Source organism: Stegostoma tigrinum, chromosome 14, assembly GCF_030684315.1.
Source record: "Stegostoma tigrinum isolate sSteTig4 chromosome 14, sSteTig4.hap1, whole genome shotgun sequence".
Lineage (NCBI taxonomy): Eukaryota > Metazoa > Chordata > Chondrichthyes > Orectolobiformes > Stegostomatidae > Stegostoma > Stegostoma tigrinum.
Window position 1 is genome coordinate 29689632 of NC_081367.1, and position 21629 is coordinate 29711260.

Below are 21629 nucleotides of genomic sequence, written 5' to 3' on the forward strand. Positions count from 1 at the left end.
AAGCAGGAAAGCTGACGTTTCTGGCCTAGACTCTTCTTCAGAAATGCATGCTCTCCTGCTCCTATGATGCTGCTTGGCCTGCTATGTTCATCCAGCTCTACAGCTTGTTATCTATGAAAGAAAAGAGAGGTGTCATGCACTGTAGGTAGCTGATCCAATATGGCTTGGTGAATTTTCTGCTGATGTTTAAATTGTGACCTCATTCCAACCCAGTCTCCATTCCCTCCCACACCCCTCACAACCACATGAAGATGTTACTGTCTTCTAAGAGGCAGCTTTCCTGTGGCAGTGTGAGCTTCCATTGGAGCCATGGTCCACAAAAGCAGCTGTAGGTAGGAAGTTGTCCTCCTGATGGCCAACAATCATCTGACCCTCCTCTTCTATTAATGTGGTCTTCCACTCTCAGCCCCTAAATTTTTATTTCTATTTATTTAAGTCTCAAGACTTTTTACGTTCCTCAACAATGCTGATGTCTGCAGCGAGCATCAGAAGCCAGCCTATGATCTTTACTTGCATGTTTGAGGCAGAGATAGTTAGGATGCTGCTTTTGATAAAATTACCAAACCCTGTCCAAGAACTCACATGTACAGGCTCAGGATATCTATTTAATCCCAATATTGGGATTTCAAGGTCTACAGGCAAACTCATCCCTCTGTGTTAAAGATTTTTGAACAAAGGAAATATTGGCAGCTAGATTCTGCCACCAGCTCGGACAAAGTCTTTCAATCAAATTCCAGTAGTGCTGCATTCTCGAAGATCCTCCTGAAGTGAACTTTGCCAAGTCTTTGACCAATCCTTTTTTAATTTGTTCGTAGGATGTTGTTAGATATGTCTGCATTTATTTGCTGATACTTAATGCCGAGAGGGCAGTTAAGAGTCACTTACATAGTGTGGGCCTGGAGCCACATGTAGGCCAGAGCAGGTAAGGATAACAGATTCCCCAAAGGACATTAGTGAGCTGGATTTTTGTTATGATAAACAGCGCTGTTACGTGGTCACCATGAGGCTAGCTTCCTAATTCCAGATTTTTAAAAATTGAATTCAAATTTCTATGTAGGGAAAATTGTTGACTGTCTTGATGTTCTGTTACCTGTTGGTGATTGGAGTGTCTTATTGTCATTCAGTCATCACTGTCTTTGTATTTTCACAGTGATGTGCAGATCAACCTTATTACCATTAAACTGGCAGCTATGCCTTGAAGCCTGAAATTCTTTCACCAAAATGCAGTATCATCTGTGAAATCCAGGATCATCAATCAATGGTGTTGGTGTGACTTGCTAAAGTCTGCATATGATCTTCCCCATGATAACATCAATAGCCAAGATGAAAAATAAATTTAAGGAAGTTAGTAATCTATTTAATCACCACCACCAGATATTACAAGGCATGCCAAAGTTACTGTCACGTAAATTTACAAACCAACTGAGGCAGACTTGAAAGAAGAGAACTGTGATTTTGCCACCAGTTACAGCACATGCCACCTGAGGTATGCCACCTATGATATTAAGCTACTGATCTGAGCTAAGCTTGATAGCCACTGGTGAGTACTGAGTAGATTGTGCCTCATTGGTCAGCAGGAATGACAAGCATCTGTAAGCCACCTAGAATAGCTGTAGGCCCAGCATTGGGAATACCTCCTTCAAGCACAAGGACGTTTATTCAAAGACATGCAAGTTCCTGGATGGTGAAGTGATGAACAAGATTGACTGTGTGTATTTTAGCAACAGATAGAGGACGTTCCTTCAAGGTGCCTAGACTTGACGAGGTTTTGGCGTATGGTGTGATCACCATCTAGTATTCTGCAAGATGCACCTGAACCTGAAGAAGACAAAAACAAGATAGGACTGAAGAGAAGGACTGATCGAGAACGCCCTTGACCGCGTCTCCCGCATTTCCCGCAACACATCCCTCACACCCCGCCCCCGCCACAACCGCCCAAAGAGGATCCCCCTCGTTCTCACACACCACCCCACCAACCTCCGGATACAACGCATCATCCTCCGACACTTCCGCCATCTACAATCCGACCCCACCACCCAAGACATTTTTCCATCCCCACCCCTATCTGCTTTCCGGAGAGACCACTCTCTCCGTGACTCCCTTGTTCGCTCCACACTGCCCTCCAACCCCACCACACCTGGCACCTTCCCCTGCAACCGCAGGAAATGCTACACTTGCCCCCACACCTCCTCCCTCACCCCTATCCCAGGCCCCAAGATGACATTCCACATTAAGCAGAGGTTCACCTGCACAGCTGCCAATGTGGTATACTGCATCCACTGTACCAGGTGTGGCCTCCTCTACATTGGGGAAACCAAGCGGAGGCTTGGAGACCGCTTTGCAGAACACCTCCGCTCAGTTCGCAACAAACAACTGCACCTCCCAGTCGCAAACCATTTCCACTCCCCCTCCCATTCTTTAGATGACATGTCCATCATGGGCCTCCTGCAGTGCCACAATGATACCACCCGAAGGTTGCAGGAACAGCAACTCATATTCCGCCTGGGAACCCTGCAGCCTAATGGTATCAATGTGGACTTCACCAGTTTCAAAATCTCTCCTTCCCCAACTGCATTCCCAAACCAGCCCAGTTCGTCCCCTCCCCCCACTGCACCACACAACCAGCCCAGCTCTCCCCCTCCACCCACTGCATCCCAAAACCAGTCCAACCTGTCTCTGCCTCCCTAACCTGTTCTTCCTCTCACCCATCCCTTCCTCCCACCCCAAGCCGCACCCCCATCTACCTACTAACCTCATCCCAACTCCTTGACCTGGCCGCCTTCCCTGGACTGACCTATCCCCTCCCTACCTCCCCACCTATACTCTCTCCACCTATCTTCTTTTCTCTCCATCTTCGGTCCGCCTCCCCCTCTCTCCCTATTTATTCCAGAACCCTCACCCCATCCCCCTCTCTGATGAAGGGTCTAGGCCCGAAACGTCAGCTTTTGTGCTCCTGAGATGCTGCTTGGCCTGCTGTGTTCATCCAGCCTCACATTTTATTATCTTGGATTCTCCAGCATCTGCAGTTCCCATTATCTCTAGGACTGAAGAGCGTCCAGATTACCCTCTCCAACAGATTTGAAGTATTTATGAGATCAGACAATGTTGAAGAACAGTGAGAGATCTTGAAAAGAAGAATTAATGAGAGTTTAGAACCACCATGGGGTAGATGTGAGAAAATGATTGACCATCCTGGATTTTCAGATGATATTGCTTGTTGGCCAAAGAACAATGGATTACTGACCCAATGTGGAAGTGCATTGAAAAACTAGCATGAGAAAGCAAGGCCAATATAAAACATTAAGCAAAGACAAAAATGCGATGAAATACACATAAGACTGGATAAAGATATGAAAAGGAGCTGTACAAGGGGCAACTAAGAAAGGACAGAGTTAAAAAGCAGGGAGTCAGAAGAAGCAACAAAACCAAACAACTCCAAGATATTAGAGATAACAAGGTGTAGAACTGGATGAACACAGTAGGCCAAGCAGCATCAGAGGAGTAGGATTCAGATTTTCCAGATTCTCAGATATCTCAGATTCTCTAGCATCTTCAGCTCCTCCTATTTCTGAAACAACTCCAAGATATTATACAGGATTGTACAGAAATTTTCTGGTGCAAGAACCAAGACTACTATACCAATGACAGTTGGGTAAACAGTTCTAATTTTGAATTGCAACTTATGGTGCATATTGTTGCTTAAACAGATTAATGATTGCAATTAAATACTTCAGCTATACTCTGCATAATTAAAATTCATAAGGTATATTACTTTTGGAACTTTTTTTTAACCAGTTAACTTTGCTGTCACAGTATAACTAATCAGTCCTTATTTTATATAAAAGTGTTTACATAAGAAGGTAATGTTATAAATAAAAAAAGTCAAAATATTCTCAGTAATAGAACAGTTAAATGATCCATGCCTCACTTCAAATGGGTGGCAGCCTCTGATATGACTGCTAGTAAAATACACTAGTCACTCATTAGATATATTTAACGGTTTCTAAGTATTAATATGCAATAGGCTGTCTATTATTCACAAAAAAAATTACGGATCAAAATTGTTTTAAAGCATGCATGTCTCCTGTATTCATCATTGAATATCAATGCTGGAAGTCATAAAATATAACTCAGCCTTGCTTTATTCACTTATTAAAGAGAAGATACATGGAGCTTGGAGATATAAACTATAAAATAAATAGAACAGCAAAAGTATAAATCATTTTAAATTTCAGCTTGCTCCAGAAATGGTTTTGCTTTTCTGCTTTTTCAAACATAAAAACTCAGCTCTAAATCATTGTAAATTTGACATAATTCGCTGGCTAACAGAAAACCTACCGAGTTCACTCAGAAAACCGAAGACCATTATCACTGCAGCACATTATAAATTATGCTTGCGTCAGAAATGGAAGGATTAATTAAAGAGGCTGTAAGTGTGAAATGCCTCTGATTAATAAAAACCTCATGAATAAGAAAAGAGTTGCAATTTTCTTAGCTGTGCTCAAGTAGCATACGAAGAGGGAGCCTGTAATTAAATTGAGTCAGCTGGAGGCTGCATTACTTGTGGCTATTTGCATTAAACAGCAGAAAGCCACTGCAGCCTCTTAAACAGGATGCCAATAATACTTTGACTTTAAATTTATTCTTCTTTTCCCTCTCTAAAGTGATCAACGCAAGTGTGTTTAGATCTTTCTGGAAAAGAATATCCCATGAAGCCATTAAAGATCAGAAGAGTGAGAACATATGACGAATTCAAAGTGAAGTTATTCAAAGTAGGTACAGTATTCATCAGCATCCAGCAGCTTTCATCTCTTTTCATTCTCTATTCCTAAATTGGCAAATGATTAACTCCTTATTTTATGTAATACTATTGCTTTTGCTCTGTCAAACAATTGAGTTTCAGTTGCTTTGTTTCCTTAGATTTCATATTCATTACAAAATGTAATTAAAAATATAATTGACTCAAATTTTCTCAAACAAGTGATTGGCAGCATGTGGCTTTAAGCAGACATCCACACTCTTTATGCATCCAGCAGTATAGATATGGCAGTCTTTTCTGGAAAAAAATATTCTAGCAATGGCACAGAAAACTTCCAGTTGAATCAAGAACATCATTCACAACCCTGCCAACGGTTTACTCTAATGAGTAAACATAGGGAATGAAAATAATGCTGAGAAAACGCCCATAATTCAGAATGAGGCCTGACTTTGGGAGGTGAGTGAGCAACAATTTCGGAAACCAACTTTCAAAATTTAATTTCAGTTAAAGGATATTGTAAAATGCCGCAGCATGCTATTCACAGGCAACCTTTTTTGGGTTTTCCACAGAGATATTGCAGGTTAAGTTGAAAAAAAAGTTCCATTTTTTCTGAATGCACATCAACCTACATCTGTAAATCGTCAGTTGAGTGTAATGAGACTGAGGCTTCCCCAAGATTTAGAGTCATAAAGATGTATAGCAGAAAAACAGACTCCTTGGTCCAACTCGCCCACGTTAACCAGATATTCTAAATTAATTTAATTCCATTTTCCAGCATTTGGCCCGTATCCCTCTGAACACCTCCTTTCAATATATTCATTCAGATTCCTTTTGAATATTGTAATTTGACCAGCGTCAGCCACTCCTTTTTCTAGCAGATCGGTCCATACATGCACCACCCTCTGTGTGAAAAAGTTACCCCTTGAGTCCATTTTAAATACTTCTCCTCTCACCTTAAACCTATGCCCTCAAGTTTTGGACTCCCTGGGGTAAATACCTTGGCTATTCACCCTATTTGTGCCTCTCATGATTTTACAAACTTCTAAAAGGTCACCCCTTAGCCTCCAACGCTCCATGAAAAATAGCTGCAGCCCATTCAGCCTCTCCCAATAGCTCACGCCATCTAACCCTGGTTACACCTTTGGAAATCTTTTCTGAATCTTTTCAAGTTTCACATCTTTCTAATAGTGAGGAGACCAGAATTGCGTACAGTGTTCCAACAGTAACCTAATCAATATCCGGTACAGCTGCAACATATCCTCCCAACCCTGAATCACACTATGTAAAGAGAACAATGAGCTGTGTTGGCCATCCTCAAAGAGGCAGCAATTACAAAATTTATAATGATCTGACCAGGACAGAAAGATAACCTTTGGGTTTAATTCAGGACTCATAATTCCAGGTAAAAAAGTTATCACAACTATTTGTAATCTGCGTGTCTCCCATTTATGTTCCCAGGTTTATTTTCCATCCAGATTTCTGATGCAGAAACAAAAACAATGTTGCTGAAAAAGCTCAGCAGGTCTGGCATCACTTGTGGAAGAGAAAACAGAGTTAACATTTCGGGTCCAGTGACCCTTCCTCAGAACTAATGTGGCTGGGAATATGTCAGTTTATATGCAGAAAATGGGGGTGGGTGGGGTAGGGAGTAAACATTAGGATAGAGCCCGAAGAGAGAGAAAGACAGTTGGACAGACAAAGGAGTTGCTAATAGTCAGGCTGGGAGGGTGGATAGTTGTTAATGGGGACTGTTAGTGACTAACAGCAGGGGGTGTGTAATGGCAGGCTATGTGGTAACAAGGCATGGAGTGTGGGGTGCAGGGCTGGATGTGGGAGAGTTTAGGCCCTAAAATTATTGAACTCAATATTGAGTCTGGAGGGCTGCAGGGTCTGAATAGAACGCTGTTGGTTTGATAAATGTACTTTTGGCTTAACAGCCGCCTAAAGATAAATTTGGTGCATGCTGCATGATGCTCTTGATTTAGAGTAATGTGATCAGTTGCAGTATCAGTGGGTAGGCCTCATTGCCTCCAAATCATGGATAGTAATGTGGGGAAAGAGAAAGGTCTTATGAGCTCGTCAGCCATGACTGTGTAAGTTCAGAGGGTTACCTTCAGTTGAATTAGATTTTGTTATTGATCAGAAAATTGTTGATCATTTCCAAAAATAAAATGAAATGTGGTTTGAACTAAAGTATGCATTTAAAATATATTAATATAGGTTCACTCAATCTGAACATGAAGTCTGCAGATTTTTTTTATGTTCAATAAGTTTCTGCTACATAATTGAACACAAGCCGAGAAACATTTTACAATTGGCAGTATCTCTAAAGATGTCACTTGAATATATTTGGATTAATTAAAGAAAGCCAGCACATATTTGCTCAATGAAATTGACTTTAATTAGCTTAATGGAGCTTTTTGATGAGATAATAGAAAGGGTTGATGACAGTAATTCTGTTGATGTGGTTTACATGGATTTTCAAGAGGTGTTTGATAAAGCAGGACAGTGATGGGGTGGATATGAAGATGATTGAGTGATAGGAAAGAGAATAGTAGTGAGCAGCTGTATTTTAGATTGGAGTGGGATATATATGGGGCTCTTTAGGAGTTAATACAATTGCTTTTCTCAATCCATATTAATGTCCTAGCCTTGGGAGTACTGAGTACAATTTCTGCACCAAATTAAAACCGAAAGAACGGCTGATGCTGTAAATCCGGAACAAAAATAAAAGTTTCTGGAAAAGCTCACCAGGTCTGGTAGCATCTGTGAAGGTAAAATCAGAGTTAATGTTTCAGGTCCGGTGACCCTTCCTCAGAACTATTCCAGGATTTTATCCTTTATTTTATATCGCCTCTTCTTATTCTTCCTTCAAATATGTAATACCATACATTCTTTTCTGCATTAAATATCATCTGGCGTGTGTTCATCCACTCCAACGGGCTGTCAATTTCCTCTTGAAACCTATCTGTTCTGAGGAAGGGTCACTGGACCCGAAACATTAATTTTGATTTTTTTCTTCACAGATGCTGCCAGACTGGCTGAGTATTTCCAGTAACTTTGTTTTTGTTCACACTTTCTGCATTTGCAGCCGACACAAAACATGAAAGTGATGTCAACTGAAAGGAGAAAAAAATGATAGATTTCAAGAGGAAATAGACGGCCTGTTGGAATGGATGGACACACGCCAGATGACATTTATTGCAGAAAAGAATGAATGGTATTACGTATTGGAAGGAAGAATAAGACGAGTCGATATAAACTAAAGGATACAATCCTAGATTAGTTATAGGAGCAGATGGATTCAGGAGTGCACATGCACAAATTGTTGAAGTTCTGGGGCAGGATCCCAGAGAGAGCAGCTCGTAAGATGTACATGGGCTCAAAGAATAGAAACACAGAGTTTCAAATCTATGATAAACATTTCTGAAATGCTAACTCACACTCAACTGGAATGTTGAGCTGGACCTATGGCCCACGTTGTTTTCAGTGGGGGTTTTGGAACATATATAGGACAGGTGGCTAGCCCACTATCTTTCTCACTCATCCCAGTAGTTATCCCCATAATACAGAATGTAATATGGTGTTGTTGCCATTTTGAAAAACATCATAATGGGTAACTAAGCTTGTTAGCAAGCCAAATGATGTGGGTATGACATTGTGCATGCCATAATGAGGCTGCTGTGAGCAGGCAGGCAAGCATGAGAAGACATTTTTAATAAGTTTATTGAAGAGGTAGAAAGGATTGGAGGGCACATCATTCAGGGGTATACCCTGCATGCATCAAGTCAACCTCCCCAATATGTTAAATAAAAACCAAAAGAGCTGTGGATGCTCTAAAACAGAAACAAAAACAGTTCTGAGGAAGGGTCACTGAACCTGAAACTCTAACTCTGATTTCTCTTTGCCAGTGCTGCCAGACCTGTTGAGCTTTTCCAGCAACTTCTGTTTTTGTCTCCTACATGTTATCTCGCCACTTTGCGTCCAAAGCCCTGCATCCACCAATACTGTGCCCCTTCCTATGTCTCCTGAGCTGTTCTTTCCAAAGTTCTGAACTAACCCACATTGATAGCCCGAGACAACTAAGTGTGAGGCTGGATGAACACAGCAGGCCAAGCAGCATCTCAGGAGCACAAAAGCTGACGTTTCGGGCCGAGACCCTTCATCAGAGAGCTTGCTGTGTTCATCCAGCTTCACACTTTGTTATCTTGGATTCTCCAGCATCTGCAGTTCACATTATCTCTGATCACATTGATAGCCCCGTTCTCTTCATCCTTAGGACTACCTACAGCAGTTTCATTGTTGTATTCTCAGGCTGTTGGGCCATTATAACTGCTGGCCAGCGAAATTGGCTGTCAGCTTTCAAGACTGGACCTCCCTCACTGAAGGACAAAATACTGTTTTCTGTTTGATTAGGATGCTTACAGTGTTACCACTGAGGGGCAGTATGTTTTAAAGACTGATGGTTCACAACTGATGTTTTTAATGGGGAGATTGGAGTTAGGGTTAGCATCAGAATATTTCTCACCTCTCACCCCCTTAAAATTCAACCTACTGAGTCCAATGCTGAACACCACTTTTTAGGAAGAAAGAGAAGACATTAGAGAGGGCACCAGAAAGCTTTATAAGAACTTTTACAGGGAGGAAGGATTTAAATTATGAAAGGTGATTTTATTTTGCTGTCAGAGATAGCAAGCATAGTAGTAGGCATGGTGTCTTAACTGGAAAAAGAGTTCAAAAATCAGATTCTTTCTGCCGAGATAAATTATAGGAATTAAGCCCTCCTTATTCAGGAGTGAGTCAATCTTCTTGCCATCAGGTGTTGACAGCCTATATGCAAGCGTTCGCGACTCATTAATTGCACATTCTGCTCAAGTTAACTTCAACTTCTCAATTAATTTCTGCCCAAGCAAGATACTCAACACTGCAAAAAATCCATCATATAAAGCGAACGCATATTTGTTGACATAGTCTTCAGCCACAAATCTGGGGAAGTTCCTTAACTTTTCTGTCTCTAGTAAAACATTATCAATGTTTCTTCTCTTCACTTTTGCTTTAAACTTTATAACTGCAGTAGGCATACCTAAGGGGACAAAAAGCAGTATCCAACAGAAAATCCAATTGGAGAACAGCAATGCACCAGCTTGTGACAACATAGTAAAGATGTGATGTGAGTTTTGCCTCCAGCCAGCAATGTTTACATTATCATCCGTGACACGAAACTTGACGTAACTTTCTCATGTTGAAGAATCCAACAGGTATTTACCACAGTTACTATTAAATTTATTTCAATTACTAATGTAAATAAACACTAGATTACAACAGAACAACATTAAACAACATGCTTCTAGTGTTGTTTCACACTTTGAGTGACTTGAGTTAAGATGGAGTATGTGATTTCTTTTCCCTTAGGTCACATGCCACAATGGAGTATATACTGATAAAATGACTATGAGAGGTAATGTATTATCCCAATTTTTCTATTGATAAAGGGCAGCATGGTGGCTCCGTGTTCAGCACTGCAACCTCACAGCGCCAGGGACCTGGGTTCAATTCCAGCCTCAGGTAGCTGTCTGTGTGGAGTTTGCACATTTTCCCCGTGCACATGTGGGTTTTTTCCGGATGCTCCGGTTTCCTCCCACCGCCCAAAGATGTGCAGGTTAGGTGGATTGGCCATGCTAAATTGCCTGTAGTGTTCATGGGCGTGTGGGTTATTGGGGGATGGGTCTGGGTGGGATGCCTCAAGGGGTGGTGTCGACTTGTTGGGCCAAAGAGCCTGTTTCCACACTGTAGGGAATCTAATCTAATGAAAACAATCCCAAACATATATACATAGCTGTACATAGGTATGTGGTACCAATATTATAATTGTACAAACTAGTAAATGCAGAGTTTCCAAGATTAACAATTCAAACTTTCAAATATTGCTTTGCAGTTTTCACAGTTTATCCTAATCTGGTTACTTTATGCCTGTCAGGAAAGATACAAGTTCTCTTCTGCACTTGTATGACATCACTACGCAATCATTATCATTAAAATGTTCTTTCTCTCTCTCTAGTGTGTGATTGGCAAGCTGTTCAATGGCCAGAGCTAGCTTATTTTCCTTTGCATTGTAATACTGTAATCAGTGATGACTTCATATGATCTAGGCTAGTTACATATTTTAGTAACATTTGCTAGCACCTAAATATTTGAAATTCTAACCTGCACTTCTGACCGATGTACAGTTTTGGTTGTTCTCTGCCATTCATTTGTTATCTATCTCTTTCATTTTGCGCTGTATTTGAAGAAGAAAGTCCTGTTCTCAGATGGTTAGACAATTGGTTGTAACGTAAGTTGTGTTGTAGGTGCTAGACCCTTTACCATTGATGTTGCACAAAAATACAGCATGGCAATGTCAAAAAAAAAATGTTTTGTTGCTCAACACTTAATTGTCATTGATTTCATATTAGCAGCATGCATTTTCTATGCTGTTCGAACTTGGACATTGGTTGATGATTTGATATGGGTTAGTCCCCACTTAGTACACAAGTCTTGAGATAGTTTGCCAGTAAACGGTGGCCCTTTGGCAGACAATATCTGAATCAGTGCGCCAAAAAATCTTCAAATAGTTCTCATCATGTCAGCAACAGTTGTGATCAGTGTGTTGCTAATTCAGTGAAAAGTGGGAACTTTGGAGAAGTAATTCATAACAAAAATGTAATCTGTCCCACACTGCTATTTTCATCCAAGGAATGGATGGAACACAGTGTGCATGTAGAGGTTCCCTCTGCTGCTGTGTTTGGCATGCATCACAAACATTTTTGCATTGTTGAATATTCTGATTTGTCCCCAGCCAATGCACAGATTCACACACTTGGTGCCTTCTGCTTTCAATAAGCATGTCCCTGGTGTGACACAGACATGATATCTTTATGTAATACTTTTGATATTAAGAATTGTTCTTGAAAATGACTTGTCATGATGCACAATGACTAAAATAAACAAATCTTCTCAGATACTTTTTTAACACAAACTGACCATCACTGGATACGGATCTTGTAAATCTCTTCTGGTTTGTCCTTTGTGGTAGCTTTTGATCAGCTAGAGCCCGTGTGAACAATTCTAAAGTGTAACAGATCAACACTGAACAACCCACCTTTGTAGCCCAAAATATCCGTATGTTGATCGAGAGACATATCCTGGCCTTTGTGAGGTCTAATCAATCAGTTCAATATGTCAGATGCAATCATTCTGATCCCTGGCTTATGTTTCAGTTGAAGGTCATATATTTGCACCTTGACAAGTGGATGCTGCCAACATAGCAGTGAACTCACCACTGGTTTGTAGAAAGTCATTTCTAATAATAATTTTTGATCTGTTTCAATGGTGAATTTCTTGCCAAATAAGCATATGCAAAATCACAACGAGAAATACTATAGCGAATGTTTCACACCATGTTGTTGGCTGACATAGAAGACCTAAGAAATAAGTCATGCAATAGATGCATGCCTAGATCTTTTGGGAAATGTGGATTGTATCTTTCCTGAGGACATGGTTATTACAGTAAGCAAGATTTTACTTACAGAATCTTCTTGAGAGAATCAAAGACATGTTGATGATTGCCATACCATGATGGAGACGTCTTTCTTAAGCAAATCTGTCAACTGAGATACCTTGCGGACAAAGTTTGAAAAGTATGACAAGAAATTAAGAAATGTTAGGAAATGTATCAAACTCTCATTATCCTAAGGTTGACCTTCCCTGGGCTGGAATGAACTCCATTTGTATAGAGTAAATGGCATCCAAAACATTTATCTGACATTGATTTGGCACTTCATGCTACTAAATGATAATCATTGTCACCATGTTACAGACATCAGGAAGTGAAGCTTGAGACCATGCTCTAACTTAGTCTTACTAATGACTGTGATCTCATCAGCTATGCCAACACAACCATGAACACCTTCAATAATCCTATGCAAGAGCTGCCAAATATGTCTGGGCTAACTTAAGCTTAAGTGATGTCTGTTCAACACAATGCCCAAATAGGATCTTAAATGTCATTTTCTGTTGAGATGCTTCTGTTATACGACCAAACCTGTAGGCAAGCTTTGTATCTATTCAGAAAAGAATCTTGTTCTGGAAAATTTAGGAAGAAGTGAGAAGAGGAGAAAAGAATTCTGGAGCTGAAGAATGAGGCATGACTTTAGACATGGCTGCCAATGCTGGAGCAAAAGGCCAGGATTTGAGGAGTTTGGAAATCTTGCAGAGTTGAAAGGCTGGAAGAGATTAGTAATAGGGAAAGGGGTAAGGCTGTGGAAGAATTTACTATGATGAGAATTTTTTCAGTCGAGCCATTGCTTTACTGGGAGTAAAGTAGGTTATGAAGTACAGGTAGCAGGACTTTATGTGAGTTAATGACACTGATAGTAGATTGTCAGATTATCTTAAATATGCAGAGTATAGAATGTGGGAGGCCAGCCAGGAGTGTGTTAGAACAATCAGGTGTACAGGTAACAAATGAATCAATAAGATAATGGATAAAGGATAGATCTTGATAAGATCAAGTTTTGAAAAGTTATAATGTTTATGGCAAATTAATTTAATGTTGCTCATTTAATTTAATATGTGTTGTGTGGTCTACTGTGGACAGATCTATTCATCAAAATATTTGCTATAGCTTTGAGCTTACAGTACACCTAAACATTTTTGGCATATATATCCATAATCCATGCAAATTCCCAAGATCACAGGGCATTGAAAAATTAAATTAGCGTGCTTCATGGGTTTTAAAAACCTTGTGAGTACCTGGTGATATATCAGAATTCAAAGGTGTTAACAACTTTTAATATAACTCCATAAATCATGTCCATTAATCCATTAACCCACTAATTCACAGTTATGATACTAATTGCAGATTTCCAAGTACTAGCAGCCCCCAATCAAATTAATTCAGGGATTCACTACAACAATCAGTTTACAACCATTTCAATTTATGGTTACACCCCACTTGAAAGTGTACTCATGCATAACACACTTCCATTTAAACAAGATGGACTTCCATTCAAAGGTGCAGTCAGGCGTGACAGCTAACAAAGCTGCACAGACACTACAGGATGGAACTTCTTTGCACTCCCACACCAAAAACAGTGTTACTTGATATTGAAATCCATCTGAATAGCTGCTATTACCAGACATTGTAGGAGCTGCAGATGCTAGAGAATCCGAGATAACAAGCTTTAGAGCTGGATGAACACAGCAGGCCAAGCAGCATCTTAGGAGCAGGAATGCTGACATTTTGGGCCTACACCCTGAGTCATTTATCTTCTCCCTCCAGTTAGACTAATTCCAAGTATCTATCAAAGGTGATAATTGGATAGCCCCACAGCTGTTTCCTGTATATTATGTAGCTAGGTACTTGTCCCAAGTTTTTATTCAACATATATATAAAACTTTACTCCACTAATCGAATGAATAAACGCTATGCAGCGTATGTAAGCAACCTTTAACTTACGAATAAAACTAATGGCACTATGTCCAGAACCACATGACCTTGAATGACTGAATGAATGATAGTAAATAGAACCCACAGATGGACGCGGCCATGAAACTAACTAAACAAGACTAATACCTTTTGAATTATGCAAGGGTTCTTCTCATTAAAATAACCATTAACACTCAACAATAACTGGTAACATTTGGCACATGTTTAAACTATCACCGATTTCCTACAAAACAGTTTTGGTGCAATGTCTGAGATAACAAGGTGTAGAGCTGGATGAACACAGCACGCCAAGCAGCATCAGAGGAGCAGGAAGGCTGACCAACCCAACGTCAGCTTTCCTGCTCCTTTGATGCTGCTTGGCCTGCTATGAACACAGCAGACCAAGCAGCATCTCAGGAGCACAAAAGCTGACGTTTCGGACCGAGACCCTTCATGAAACGTCAGTTTTTGTGCTCCTGAGATGCTGCTTGGCCTGCTGTGTTCATCCAGCTTCACACTTTGTTATCTTGGATTCTCCAGCATCTGCAGTTCCCATTATCACTGGCCTGCTGTGAACGTCAGCTTTCCTGCTCCTCTGACACTGCTTGGCCTGCTGTGTTCATCCAGCTCTGCAGGTTGTTATCTCAGATCCTCCAGCTTCTGCAGTTTCTGCTATCTTTGTACAATGTTTAACACTCAAGTGTTAGAATGTTAATGTATGCTTGACTTCTGTATAAAATGGCTGCTTTTGAGCTATGATTTTGAGGGAATCTATTTTGCCTTACATTGTGCTGCTGTGAATGTTGAATAAAGAGGTTATTTTCACCACTCACTGATCCTGGTCGTCTGATTCTTTGATGCGATCTCACACTGGTTTATCATATTTTTGCAATGAAAGTAAGGAGTTTGTGCTTGAAGATTTTATTTTGTTTAAAAGAGTGAAAATCAGTAAATTTGCCGAAGGTATCAGCTTACTGGAGGAGGAATGGAATACACTTTTAGGCTTCCAATCAATAAATGATGTAATTGATTATTAAGATAGGACTCTAGCGGTCAATTTTTTCTTTTAATGTTGGATTTTGGACAATGTTGATTCTTTCAGTGTGACACAGTGACTGCCTTCTGTTCATTGTAACAAAACAGAAGCATACATCACTAGTTACTGAGGTAGTAAGATCTTGTTAAGTTTTCTATACCACAGAATTGAACATAGAACATAGAACAGTACAGCACAGTACAGGCCTTTCAGCCCACGATGTTGTGCCAACCTTTTTTCCTACTAAGATAATATTACCCTACCCTGAATACCGGACATTTTACTATCCTCCATGTGCCTTTCCAAGAGTCGCTTAAATGTCTCTAAAGTATATGACTCCACTACCAGTGCCGGCAGCACATTCCACACACTCACCACCTCTGTGTGAAAAACCTACCTCTGACATTTCCCCTTTACCTTGCTCCAACCATCTTAAAATTATGCCCCCTTGTAATAGTCATTTCCGCCCTGGAAAAATGTCTCTGACTATCCAGTTCAATTATTGAAATTATTTGCACCTAAAGGTATGTGGACTTGAATTATCTTGAAATGTTAGAAAACACTCTTTGAAATGCAGAGAGTGCATAAATGCATAAATATAGTGCAGTAAAGTTCACAAAATGGAAGGGAATGTTGTTGAGAGAGAAAGGTTATAACTAATGTCCATTCATCTGTCAAATAGCTTCTAATAACTGAGGTCAGCTTGTCTTCTCTCAATTTGTAGTAATGTTCTACGTATTACAGTGCGACAAGCTAAATATCTCTGATGTTCAATGCCATTGAATTATTTAACATCATGTTGAGGTTGTAGGAGATGTTGGTGAGGCCTCCTCTCGAGTACTGTATGCAGTTCTGGTCGCCTGGCTATAGGAAGGATGTTACTAAATTGGAGAGAGTTCAGACAATAGTTACCAGGGTGTTGCCGGGAATGGAGGGCTTGAGTTGTAAAAATAAGATGGGACTGTTTTTCGCTGGAGTATAAGAGGTTGAGAGATGACCTTGTAGAGATTTATAAAATTATGAGGAACATAGATAAGGTGAATAGAAAAGGAAACTTTCCCTAAAGTGAGGGAGTAAAAAACTAGGGGGCATATTTTTAAGGTGAGAAGAGAAAGTTTCAAAAAGTACATGAGGGACAACTTCTTAATACAGACTTTTTTTTGCGTGGAACGAGGTACCAGAGGAAGTGATGGATGCAGGTACAGTTACAACATTTAAAATACATCTGCAAAAGTATAGGAATAGGAAATGTTTGGGGGGCTTATGGGACAAATGCTCGCAAGCGGGACTAGTTTGTTTTGGGAACATGGTTGACATGGACTAGTTGAACAGAAGGGCCTGATTCCATGCTGCGTGACTATGATCTAATGCTTCCAACGTTCGTCTTTTCTATGGAGGCAAATCAGGCAAAAGACTGAAACACCTTGAATCAGGTACATTTTAATGTGTCAGCTTTCATTTAAACACATGTGATGGTGCTATGCCAATTTCTACAGTGGTTGACCTTGAAAATATACCAATTTTGCTGCATTAGTTCCACAAGAAGCATCTGACGAATGTGCACACTGCACTTTCTTAGAGGATTCACAAATGAGATTGCAACAAATGTAAGGTTCAGTATTGCCTCATCCTTACAATTGCTGATCGCATCAAACCTATCTCGGTATGGGTGTTTGAGATCACTGACTGATTTGATTACATCATGTCAGTTTATTCCACAATGATTGGTATGGTTTTAGTCTCACGATTAGTGATTATATTAATATCTGGGCACACTGGTAGTCCTGATGCTGCTGAATGATTATTATCCATCAGGTAAAGGATTTCTGGAAGTCAAGATGAGCTTGCATGTTGATACTGCACTATGATTCCGCCAATGCATGGAATTGCTGATCTGTTATATATTGCAAGATGTTCCCTCATAGGCTATACCATGGATCATCATTTGCTGAGGTACATTCATTTCAGGATGAGTAGTGATAATATGTTGGCTTGCATTATTAGAACATAAGATATTAACAATTGTGAACGTTTCTGACTGCCTTATGCAACTGACATGCTGTGTGAGATTAACAATACGTAAAGTTTGGTCATCCTTCAAAGTTTGACTTTCAGGTTGTTGATTCTGAACTTCATGGATTTGTTTGCATTTATATGTCTTCTTAACACTTTCTTGCTGCCAGTGTTGTGGTGTGGTAATGTCTTATTCGTCATTTATCTTTGCTATTTGATCTGACTAGTCTTGGCCAGATTTTGTGCATATGCATTTCCCCATACTCCTCAGTGCTACATGCTTTACAGGTATCAAGAAATATTGCACAGCTTTTGGATGGTGCAGAAAACTGCACCTACAAATTTTGTTAGTGTACTTTCTGCTGACTGCAGCAACGGCATTTGCACCCAAAACATAGAGTTGTTGTTATTCTACCACTTCGACTTCTTGCTTGAGTTCATGCTAGTGTTCATGCTAGTGTTCATGTTTGTGTTCATGCTAGTGTTCATACTTGTGTTCATACTTGTGTTCATGTTTGTGTTCATGCTAGTGTTCATACTTGTGTTCATACTTGTGTTCATACTTGTGTTCATGCTAGTGTTCATGCTAGTGTTCATGCTAGTGTTCATACTTGTGTTCATACTTGTGTTCATGCTAGTGTTCATGCTAGTGTTCATGCTAGTGTTCATGCTAGTGTTCATGTTTGTGTTCTTAGGTTTTCAGTCCAGATTTTTATTGGGTTCAAATTTTACCATGTGCCATGGTGTGATTCAAATCCATGTCTCCAAAATATTAGGCTGAGGTTCAACATTAATAGCTCAGTGACAACAATATACTGCATCAGTCAATCATCTGTTTGTCAAGCATCTGTTTTCAATACCACTTAAGAAACACACCTGCAACGCTCAAACTGCCCACCTCAAAACCACATTTTAATTTGGACTTAAAAGATTTATTTGTGATTTTTCTTTGCCCCTTTAAGGGTTGTTAATTTGGTTTATTCACTTGCATTATTTGTTCCTTAAGAGTAAATCATACCATCCAGTTAAGTCCTAAATGAAATTACAATGTAGTCTGATTGAATCCTGTATTCTCTCAACTCTAAAATATTCAGTAGAATATGGAATTTCTCTCAAAACCACCAACTTCCCCATTGGTGATTACAGACCCTCACTTAGACTTCAAGCCATAATATTGTAGCTACCAAATCCTTACTCACAAGAGGAAGTATACTAAGATGCTAGGAGAGGTCTGATATTGTGTGGTTGAGTGAGGAGCCCTCCTGGCAACTACTTCATGCCAAGGATGTATTGATAGATGTTTGGATCAATATAAATGAGGCCAGAAGGAGTGTGAATGAAAAGACTAAAGGGCAATCCAGTACAGTAGGTACATCCAAGCTCTTGTAATGTTGGTGACAGGGAACTGCCGAACACATCAATGCATAATCAAATGGACCATATGCTGATTAGTGACTTGGTATATTGGCAGAGAAGTAGATGCAGGAGTAAGAGGAAATCTTTGAGATTGAAGGTGAGGGTGAGAATCCTGAAATAAGCTGGGATAACCATCAATGAGATGAAGAAACCAGGGCAATAGTCTGTTGAAGCAGATAACAGCGCCAACTTTTTAGCCACCTGCTTCCAGGCTGACTGAGTTGCCCAGAGACATTTCTGGGTTTGGTTTGGTTTGCTTTCATTTGGCTATCAGCCCTCTGCATTACTGTATGCAATACTTCTCAAGGATTGAGTTCAATTTTAATTTGCTTTATTTATGCACAAATGTTTTGTTTTCTTTCCTATCCACTCTGGCTCAGATCTTCTCATTTCTATATAAGCTAAGCTGCAAGAATCAATCTTGTCCTTGTCTAGAGTTAGTATTGAAGTAGCTATGAGACATTGAACACATCCATGACCATGCAGTGCAGCCGGATTATGTTCCAATTACTCTTTTGTCAAATAGATATTAGTAATATTGGGAAGTCCACTCCCTGGTGAACATTATTAAGTTGTCCCACTTTCCAAGGCTACTCCTTGTGAGCCTTATACTCTCATCATCCTTGTAGTGCTGCCCAGTGGAATAATCCTTCACTGTACCTTTACAATGCCTGATTATTTCACTGACACACTTCCATTGCCATGGGCTATAAAAGTTTGAACATTTCCCTTCATATGGCACTACAGTTATCAGATTTTGACATACACAATGCTTTTGCCAATCTTACATCCATATATTTTCCTGCTGGGCCTTGAGATCCTTGAATGAGACAAAACGGTTGACAGAAAAAAACACAAAACACACTGTTGTGTATGGACTAAAGGCCCCCAGACAGTCAGAGTGAGGTAAAGATTTAGATATGTAATCAAATTTCAGTGAAGCGTAAGAACAATAAGACAGTCATAGGAGGAGATTTTAACTACCCAGTTACTAACTGAAATAATTTTCTGCATAAGCTTGAGAGTGAGCGAAATTCTTAAATTGCCTCCAGTGAACCATTTTTAACCAGTACATAGAAAGCCCAACAAGGGTGGGACCTGTCCTGAATATATTATTCAGAAGTGATCTTGGGCAGATGGAAGGCATATTTCTATGGGAGTATTTTGGAGATAATAACCATAATTTAGATTTAGAGTTGTTATTGAAAAAGACAAGGCAGAACTGGGAATAAAATTTCTAAACTGGGGAAAGGCTGATTTTTAGTAGGATCTAGGATGATTTGGCCCAAGTAGACTAGAGCAGCTGTACGAAGATAAAACTGTCAGAGAGCAGCTGGTAGCGCTCAAACGGGAAATAGAAAGAGTACTGGACGATTATTTTTCCTTAAATTCAAAGACTGGAGAAAGACTGGAGAACGCTGTATGTAAAGGGACAATAAGGTTCGGATCAAGAAAGAAAGAGAAGCTGATGGCAGATACTGATAGCTCAATATGGCAAAGTCCCTAGAATAAGGCATAAAAAGTGCAAGAAGTAACTTACAAAGGAAATTAGGAAAGCTAAGAGAGTTGATGAGAAAGGATTCACAGGTAAATTGAAGAAAAATCCCAAAGGACCTTTTGTTTTAAATATGTGAAGGGTAAGGGTAGAACTTGGGAAAGACAGTTAGAGGCTATAGAGGTAATCTTTGCCCAGAGGATACATGTCTAATTTTCCAAAGTATATTTTGTCAGTAATGGAAAAGTGTGACACAGCTAGAGACATCAGGGTGATGACTGTGAAATAGGATAAGGCTGTTGATATAGACAAAGGAGGAGATCTCAAGGCCCTGGCAGTCATTTTCAAATCCACTCTGGCCATGGGTGAGGTGCCTGACAACTAATATTGTTCTACTATTTAATATAAGAGAGGTAGGGATAGACCAGGAAATTATAGGCCATTCAGTCTAATCTTGGTGATGGGAGAGTAATTAAAAAGACTTCTAAGGGATAGAATGCATTTTCCCGTAAAGAAACATGGAGTAACCAGGGATAATCAGCACTAACCTCATCCCACCTCCTTGACCTGTCCGTCTTCCCTGGACTGACCTATCCCCTCCCTACCTCCCCACCTATACTCTCTCCACCTATCTTCTTTTCTCTCCATCTTCGGTCCGCCTCCCCCTCTCCCCCTATTTATTCCAGAAGCCTCCCCCCATCCCCCTCTCTGATGAAGGGTCTAGGCCCGAAACGTCAGCTTTTGTGCTCCTGAGATGCTGCATGGCCTGCTGTGTTCATCCAGCCTCACATTTTATAATCAGCATGTTTTTGTGAAAGGAAGGCCAGGTTTGAAAATGTTGATTTTTTTTTGAGAAGGTAACCAGGAGTGTTAATGAGAGTAATACATTTGAAGAGTTATACTACATGGACTTTAACAAATCTTTGATAAGGCCCCTTTTGCTAGATGGGTCAAGAAAGTAAGAGCCCATGGGATCTAAGGGAAAGTGGCATACTGGATCCAAAACTGGCTGAGAGGCTGGAAGGATAGGATAATTGTCAAGTGTCATTTGTTACAAGAGCTAACATGGCAAGGATGGTGCTATGAATGGTAGGACACTAGAAATCAGAGGAACTGAAGATCAGAGGAACTTTGGAGTGCATATCCATAGATGCCTGAAGGTAGCAGAGCATCAAGGTAAGGTTGTTAACAAGATGTGCGAGATACCTGCCTTTATTATCTAAGGCATACAGCACAAGAGCCGAGCGGTTGCTCTGGAAATGTAGAAAATGTTGGTTAGACCACAATAGTCGGACTACATATAGCTATGGTCAACGCATTGTAAGAATTATTGATTGCATGAGAGAGAATACTGAGGAGATTAATGAAAATGCTGCCTAGGCCATAAGGAAAGATTGGATGGTGGTAGTTTTCCGTTGAGCAGTGAGGCTGCAGAGTGGACTTG

The 21629-nt window shown here is 40.1% G+C and overlaps 1 long non-coding RNA gene across 2 annotated transcripts in view; it reads left to right on the forward strand.

The window, feature by feature from the left end:
- Positions 1-21629, forward strand: part of LOC125457499 (uncharacterized) — a 198427-nt gene that overhangs the window by 155576 nt on the left and 21222 nt on the right. For both annotated transcript variants that reach the window (XR_007248651.2, XR_007248650.2), the window contains exons 2-4: positions 4665-4772; positions 9834-10017; positions 10172-10217. This is a non-coding gene — a long non-coding RNA (uncharacterized LOC125457499). The remainder of the gene's footprint in view (positions 1-4664; positions 4773-9833; positions 10018-10171; positions 10218-21629) is intronic.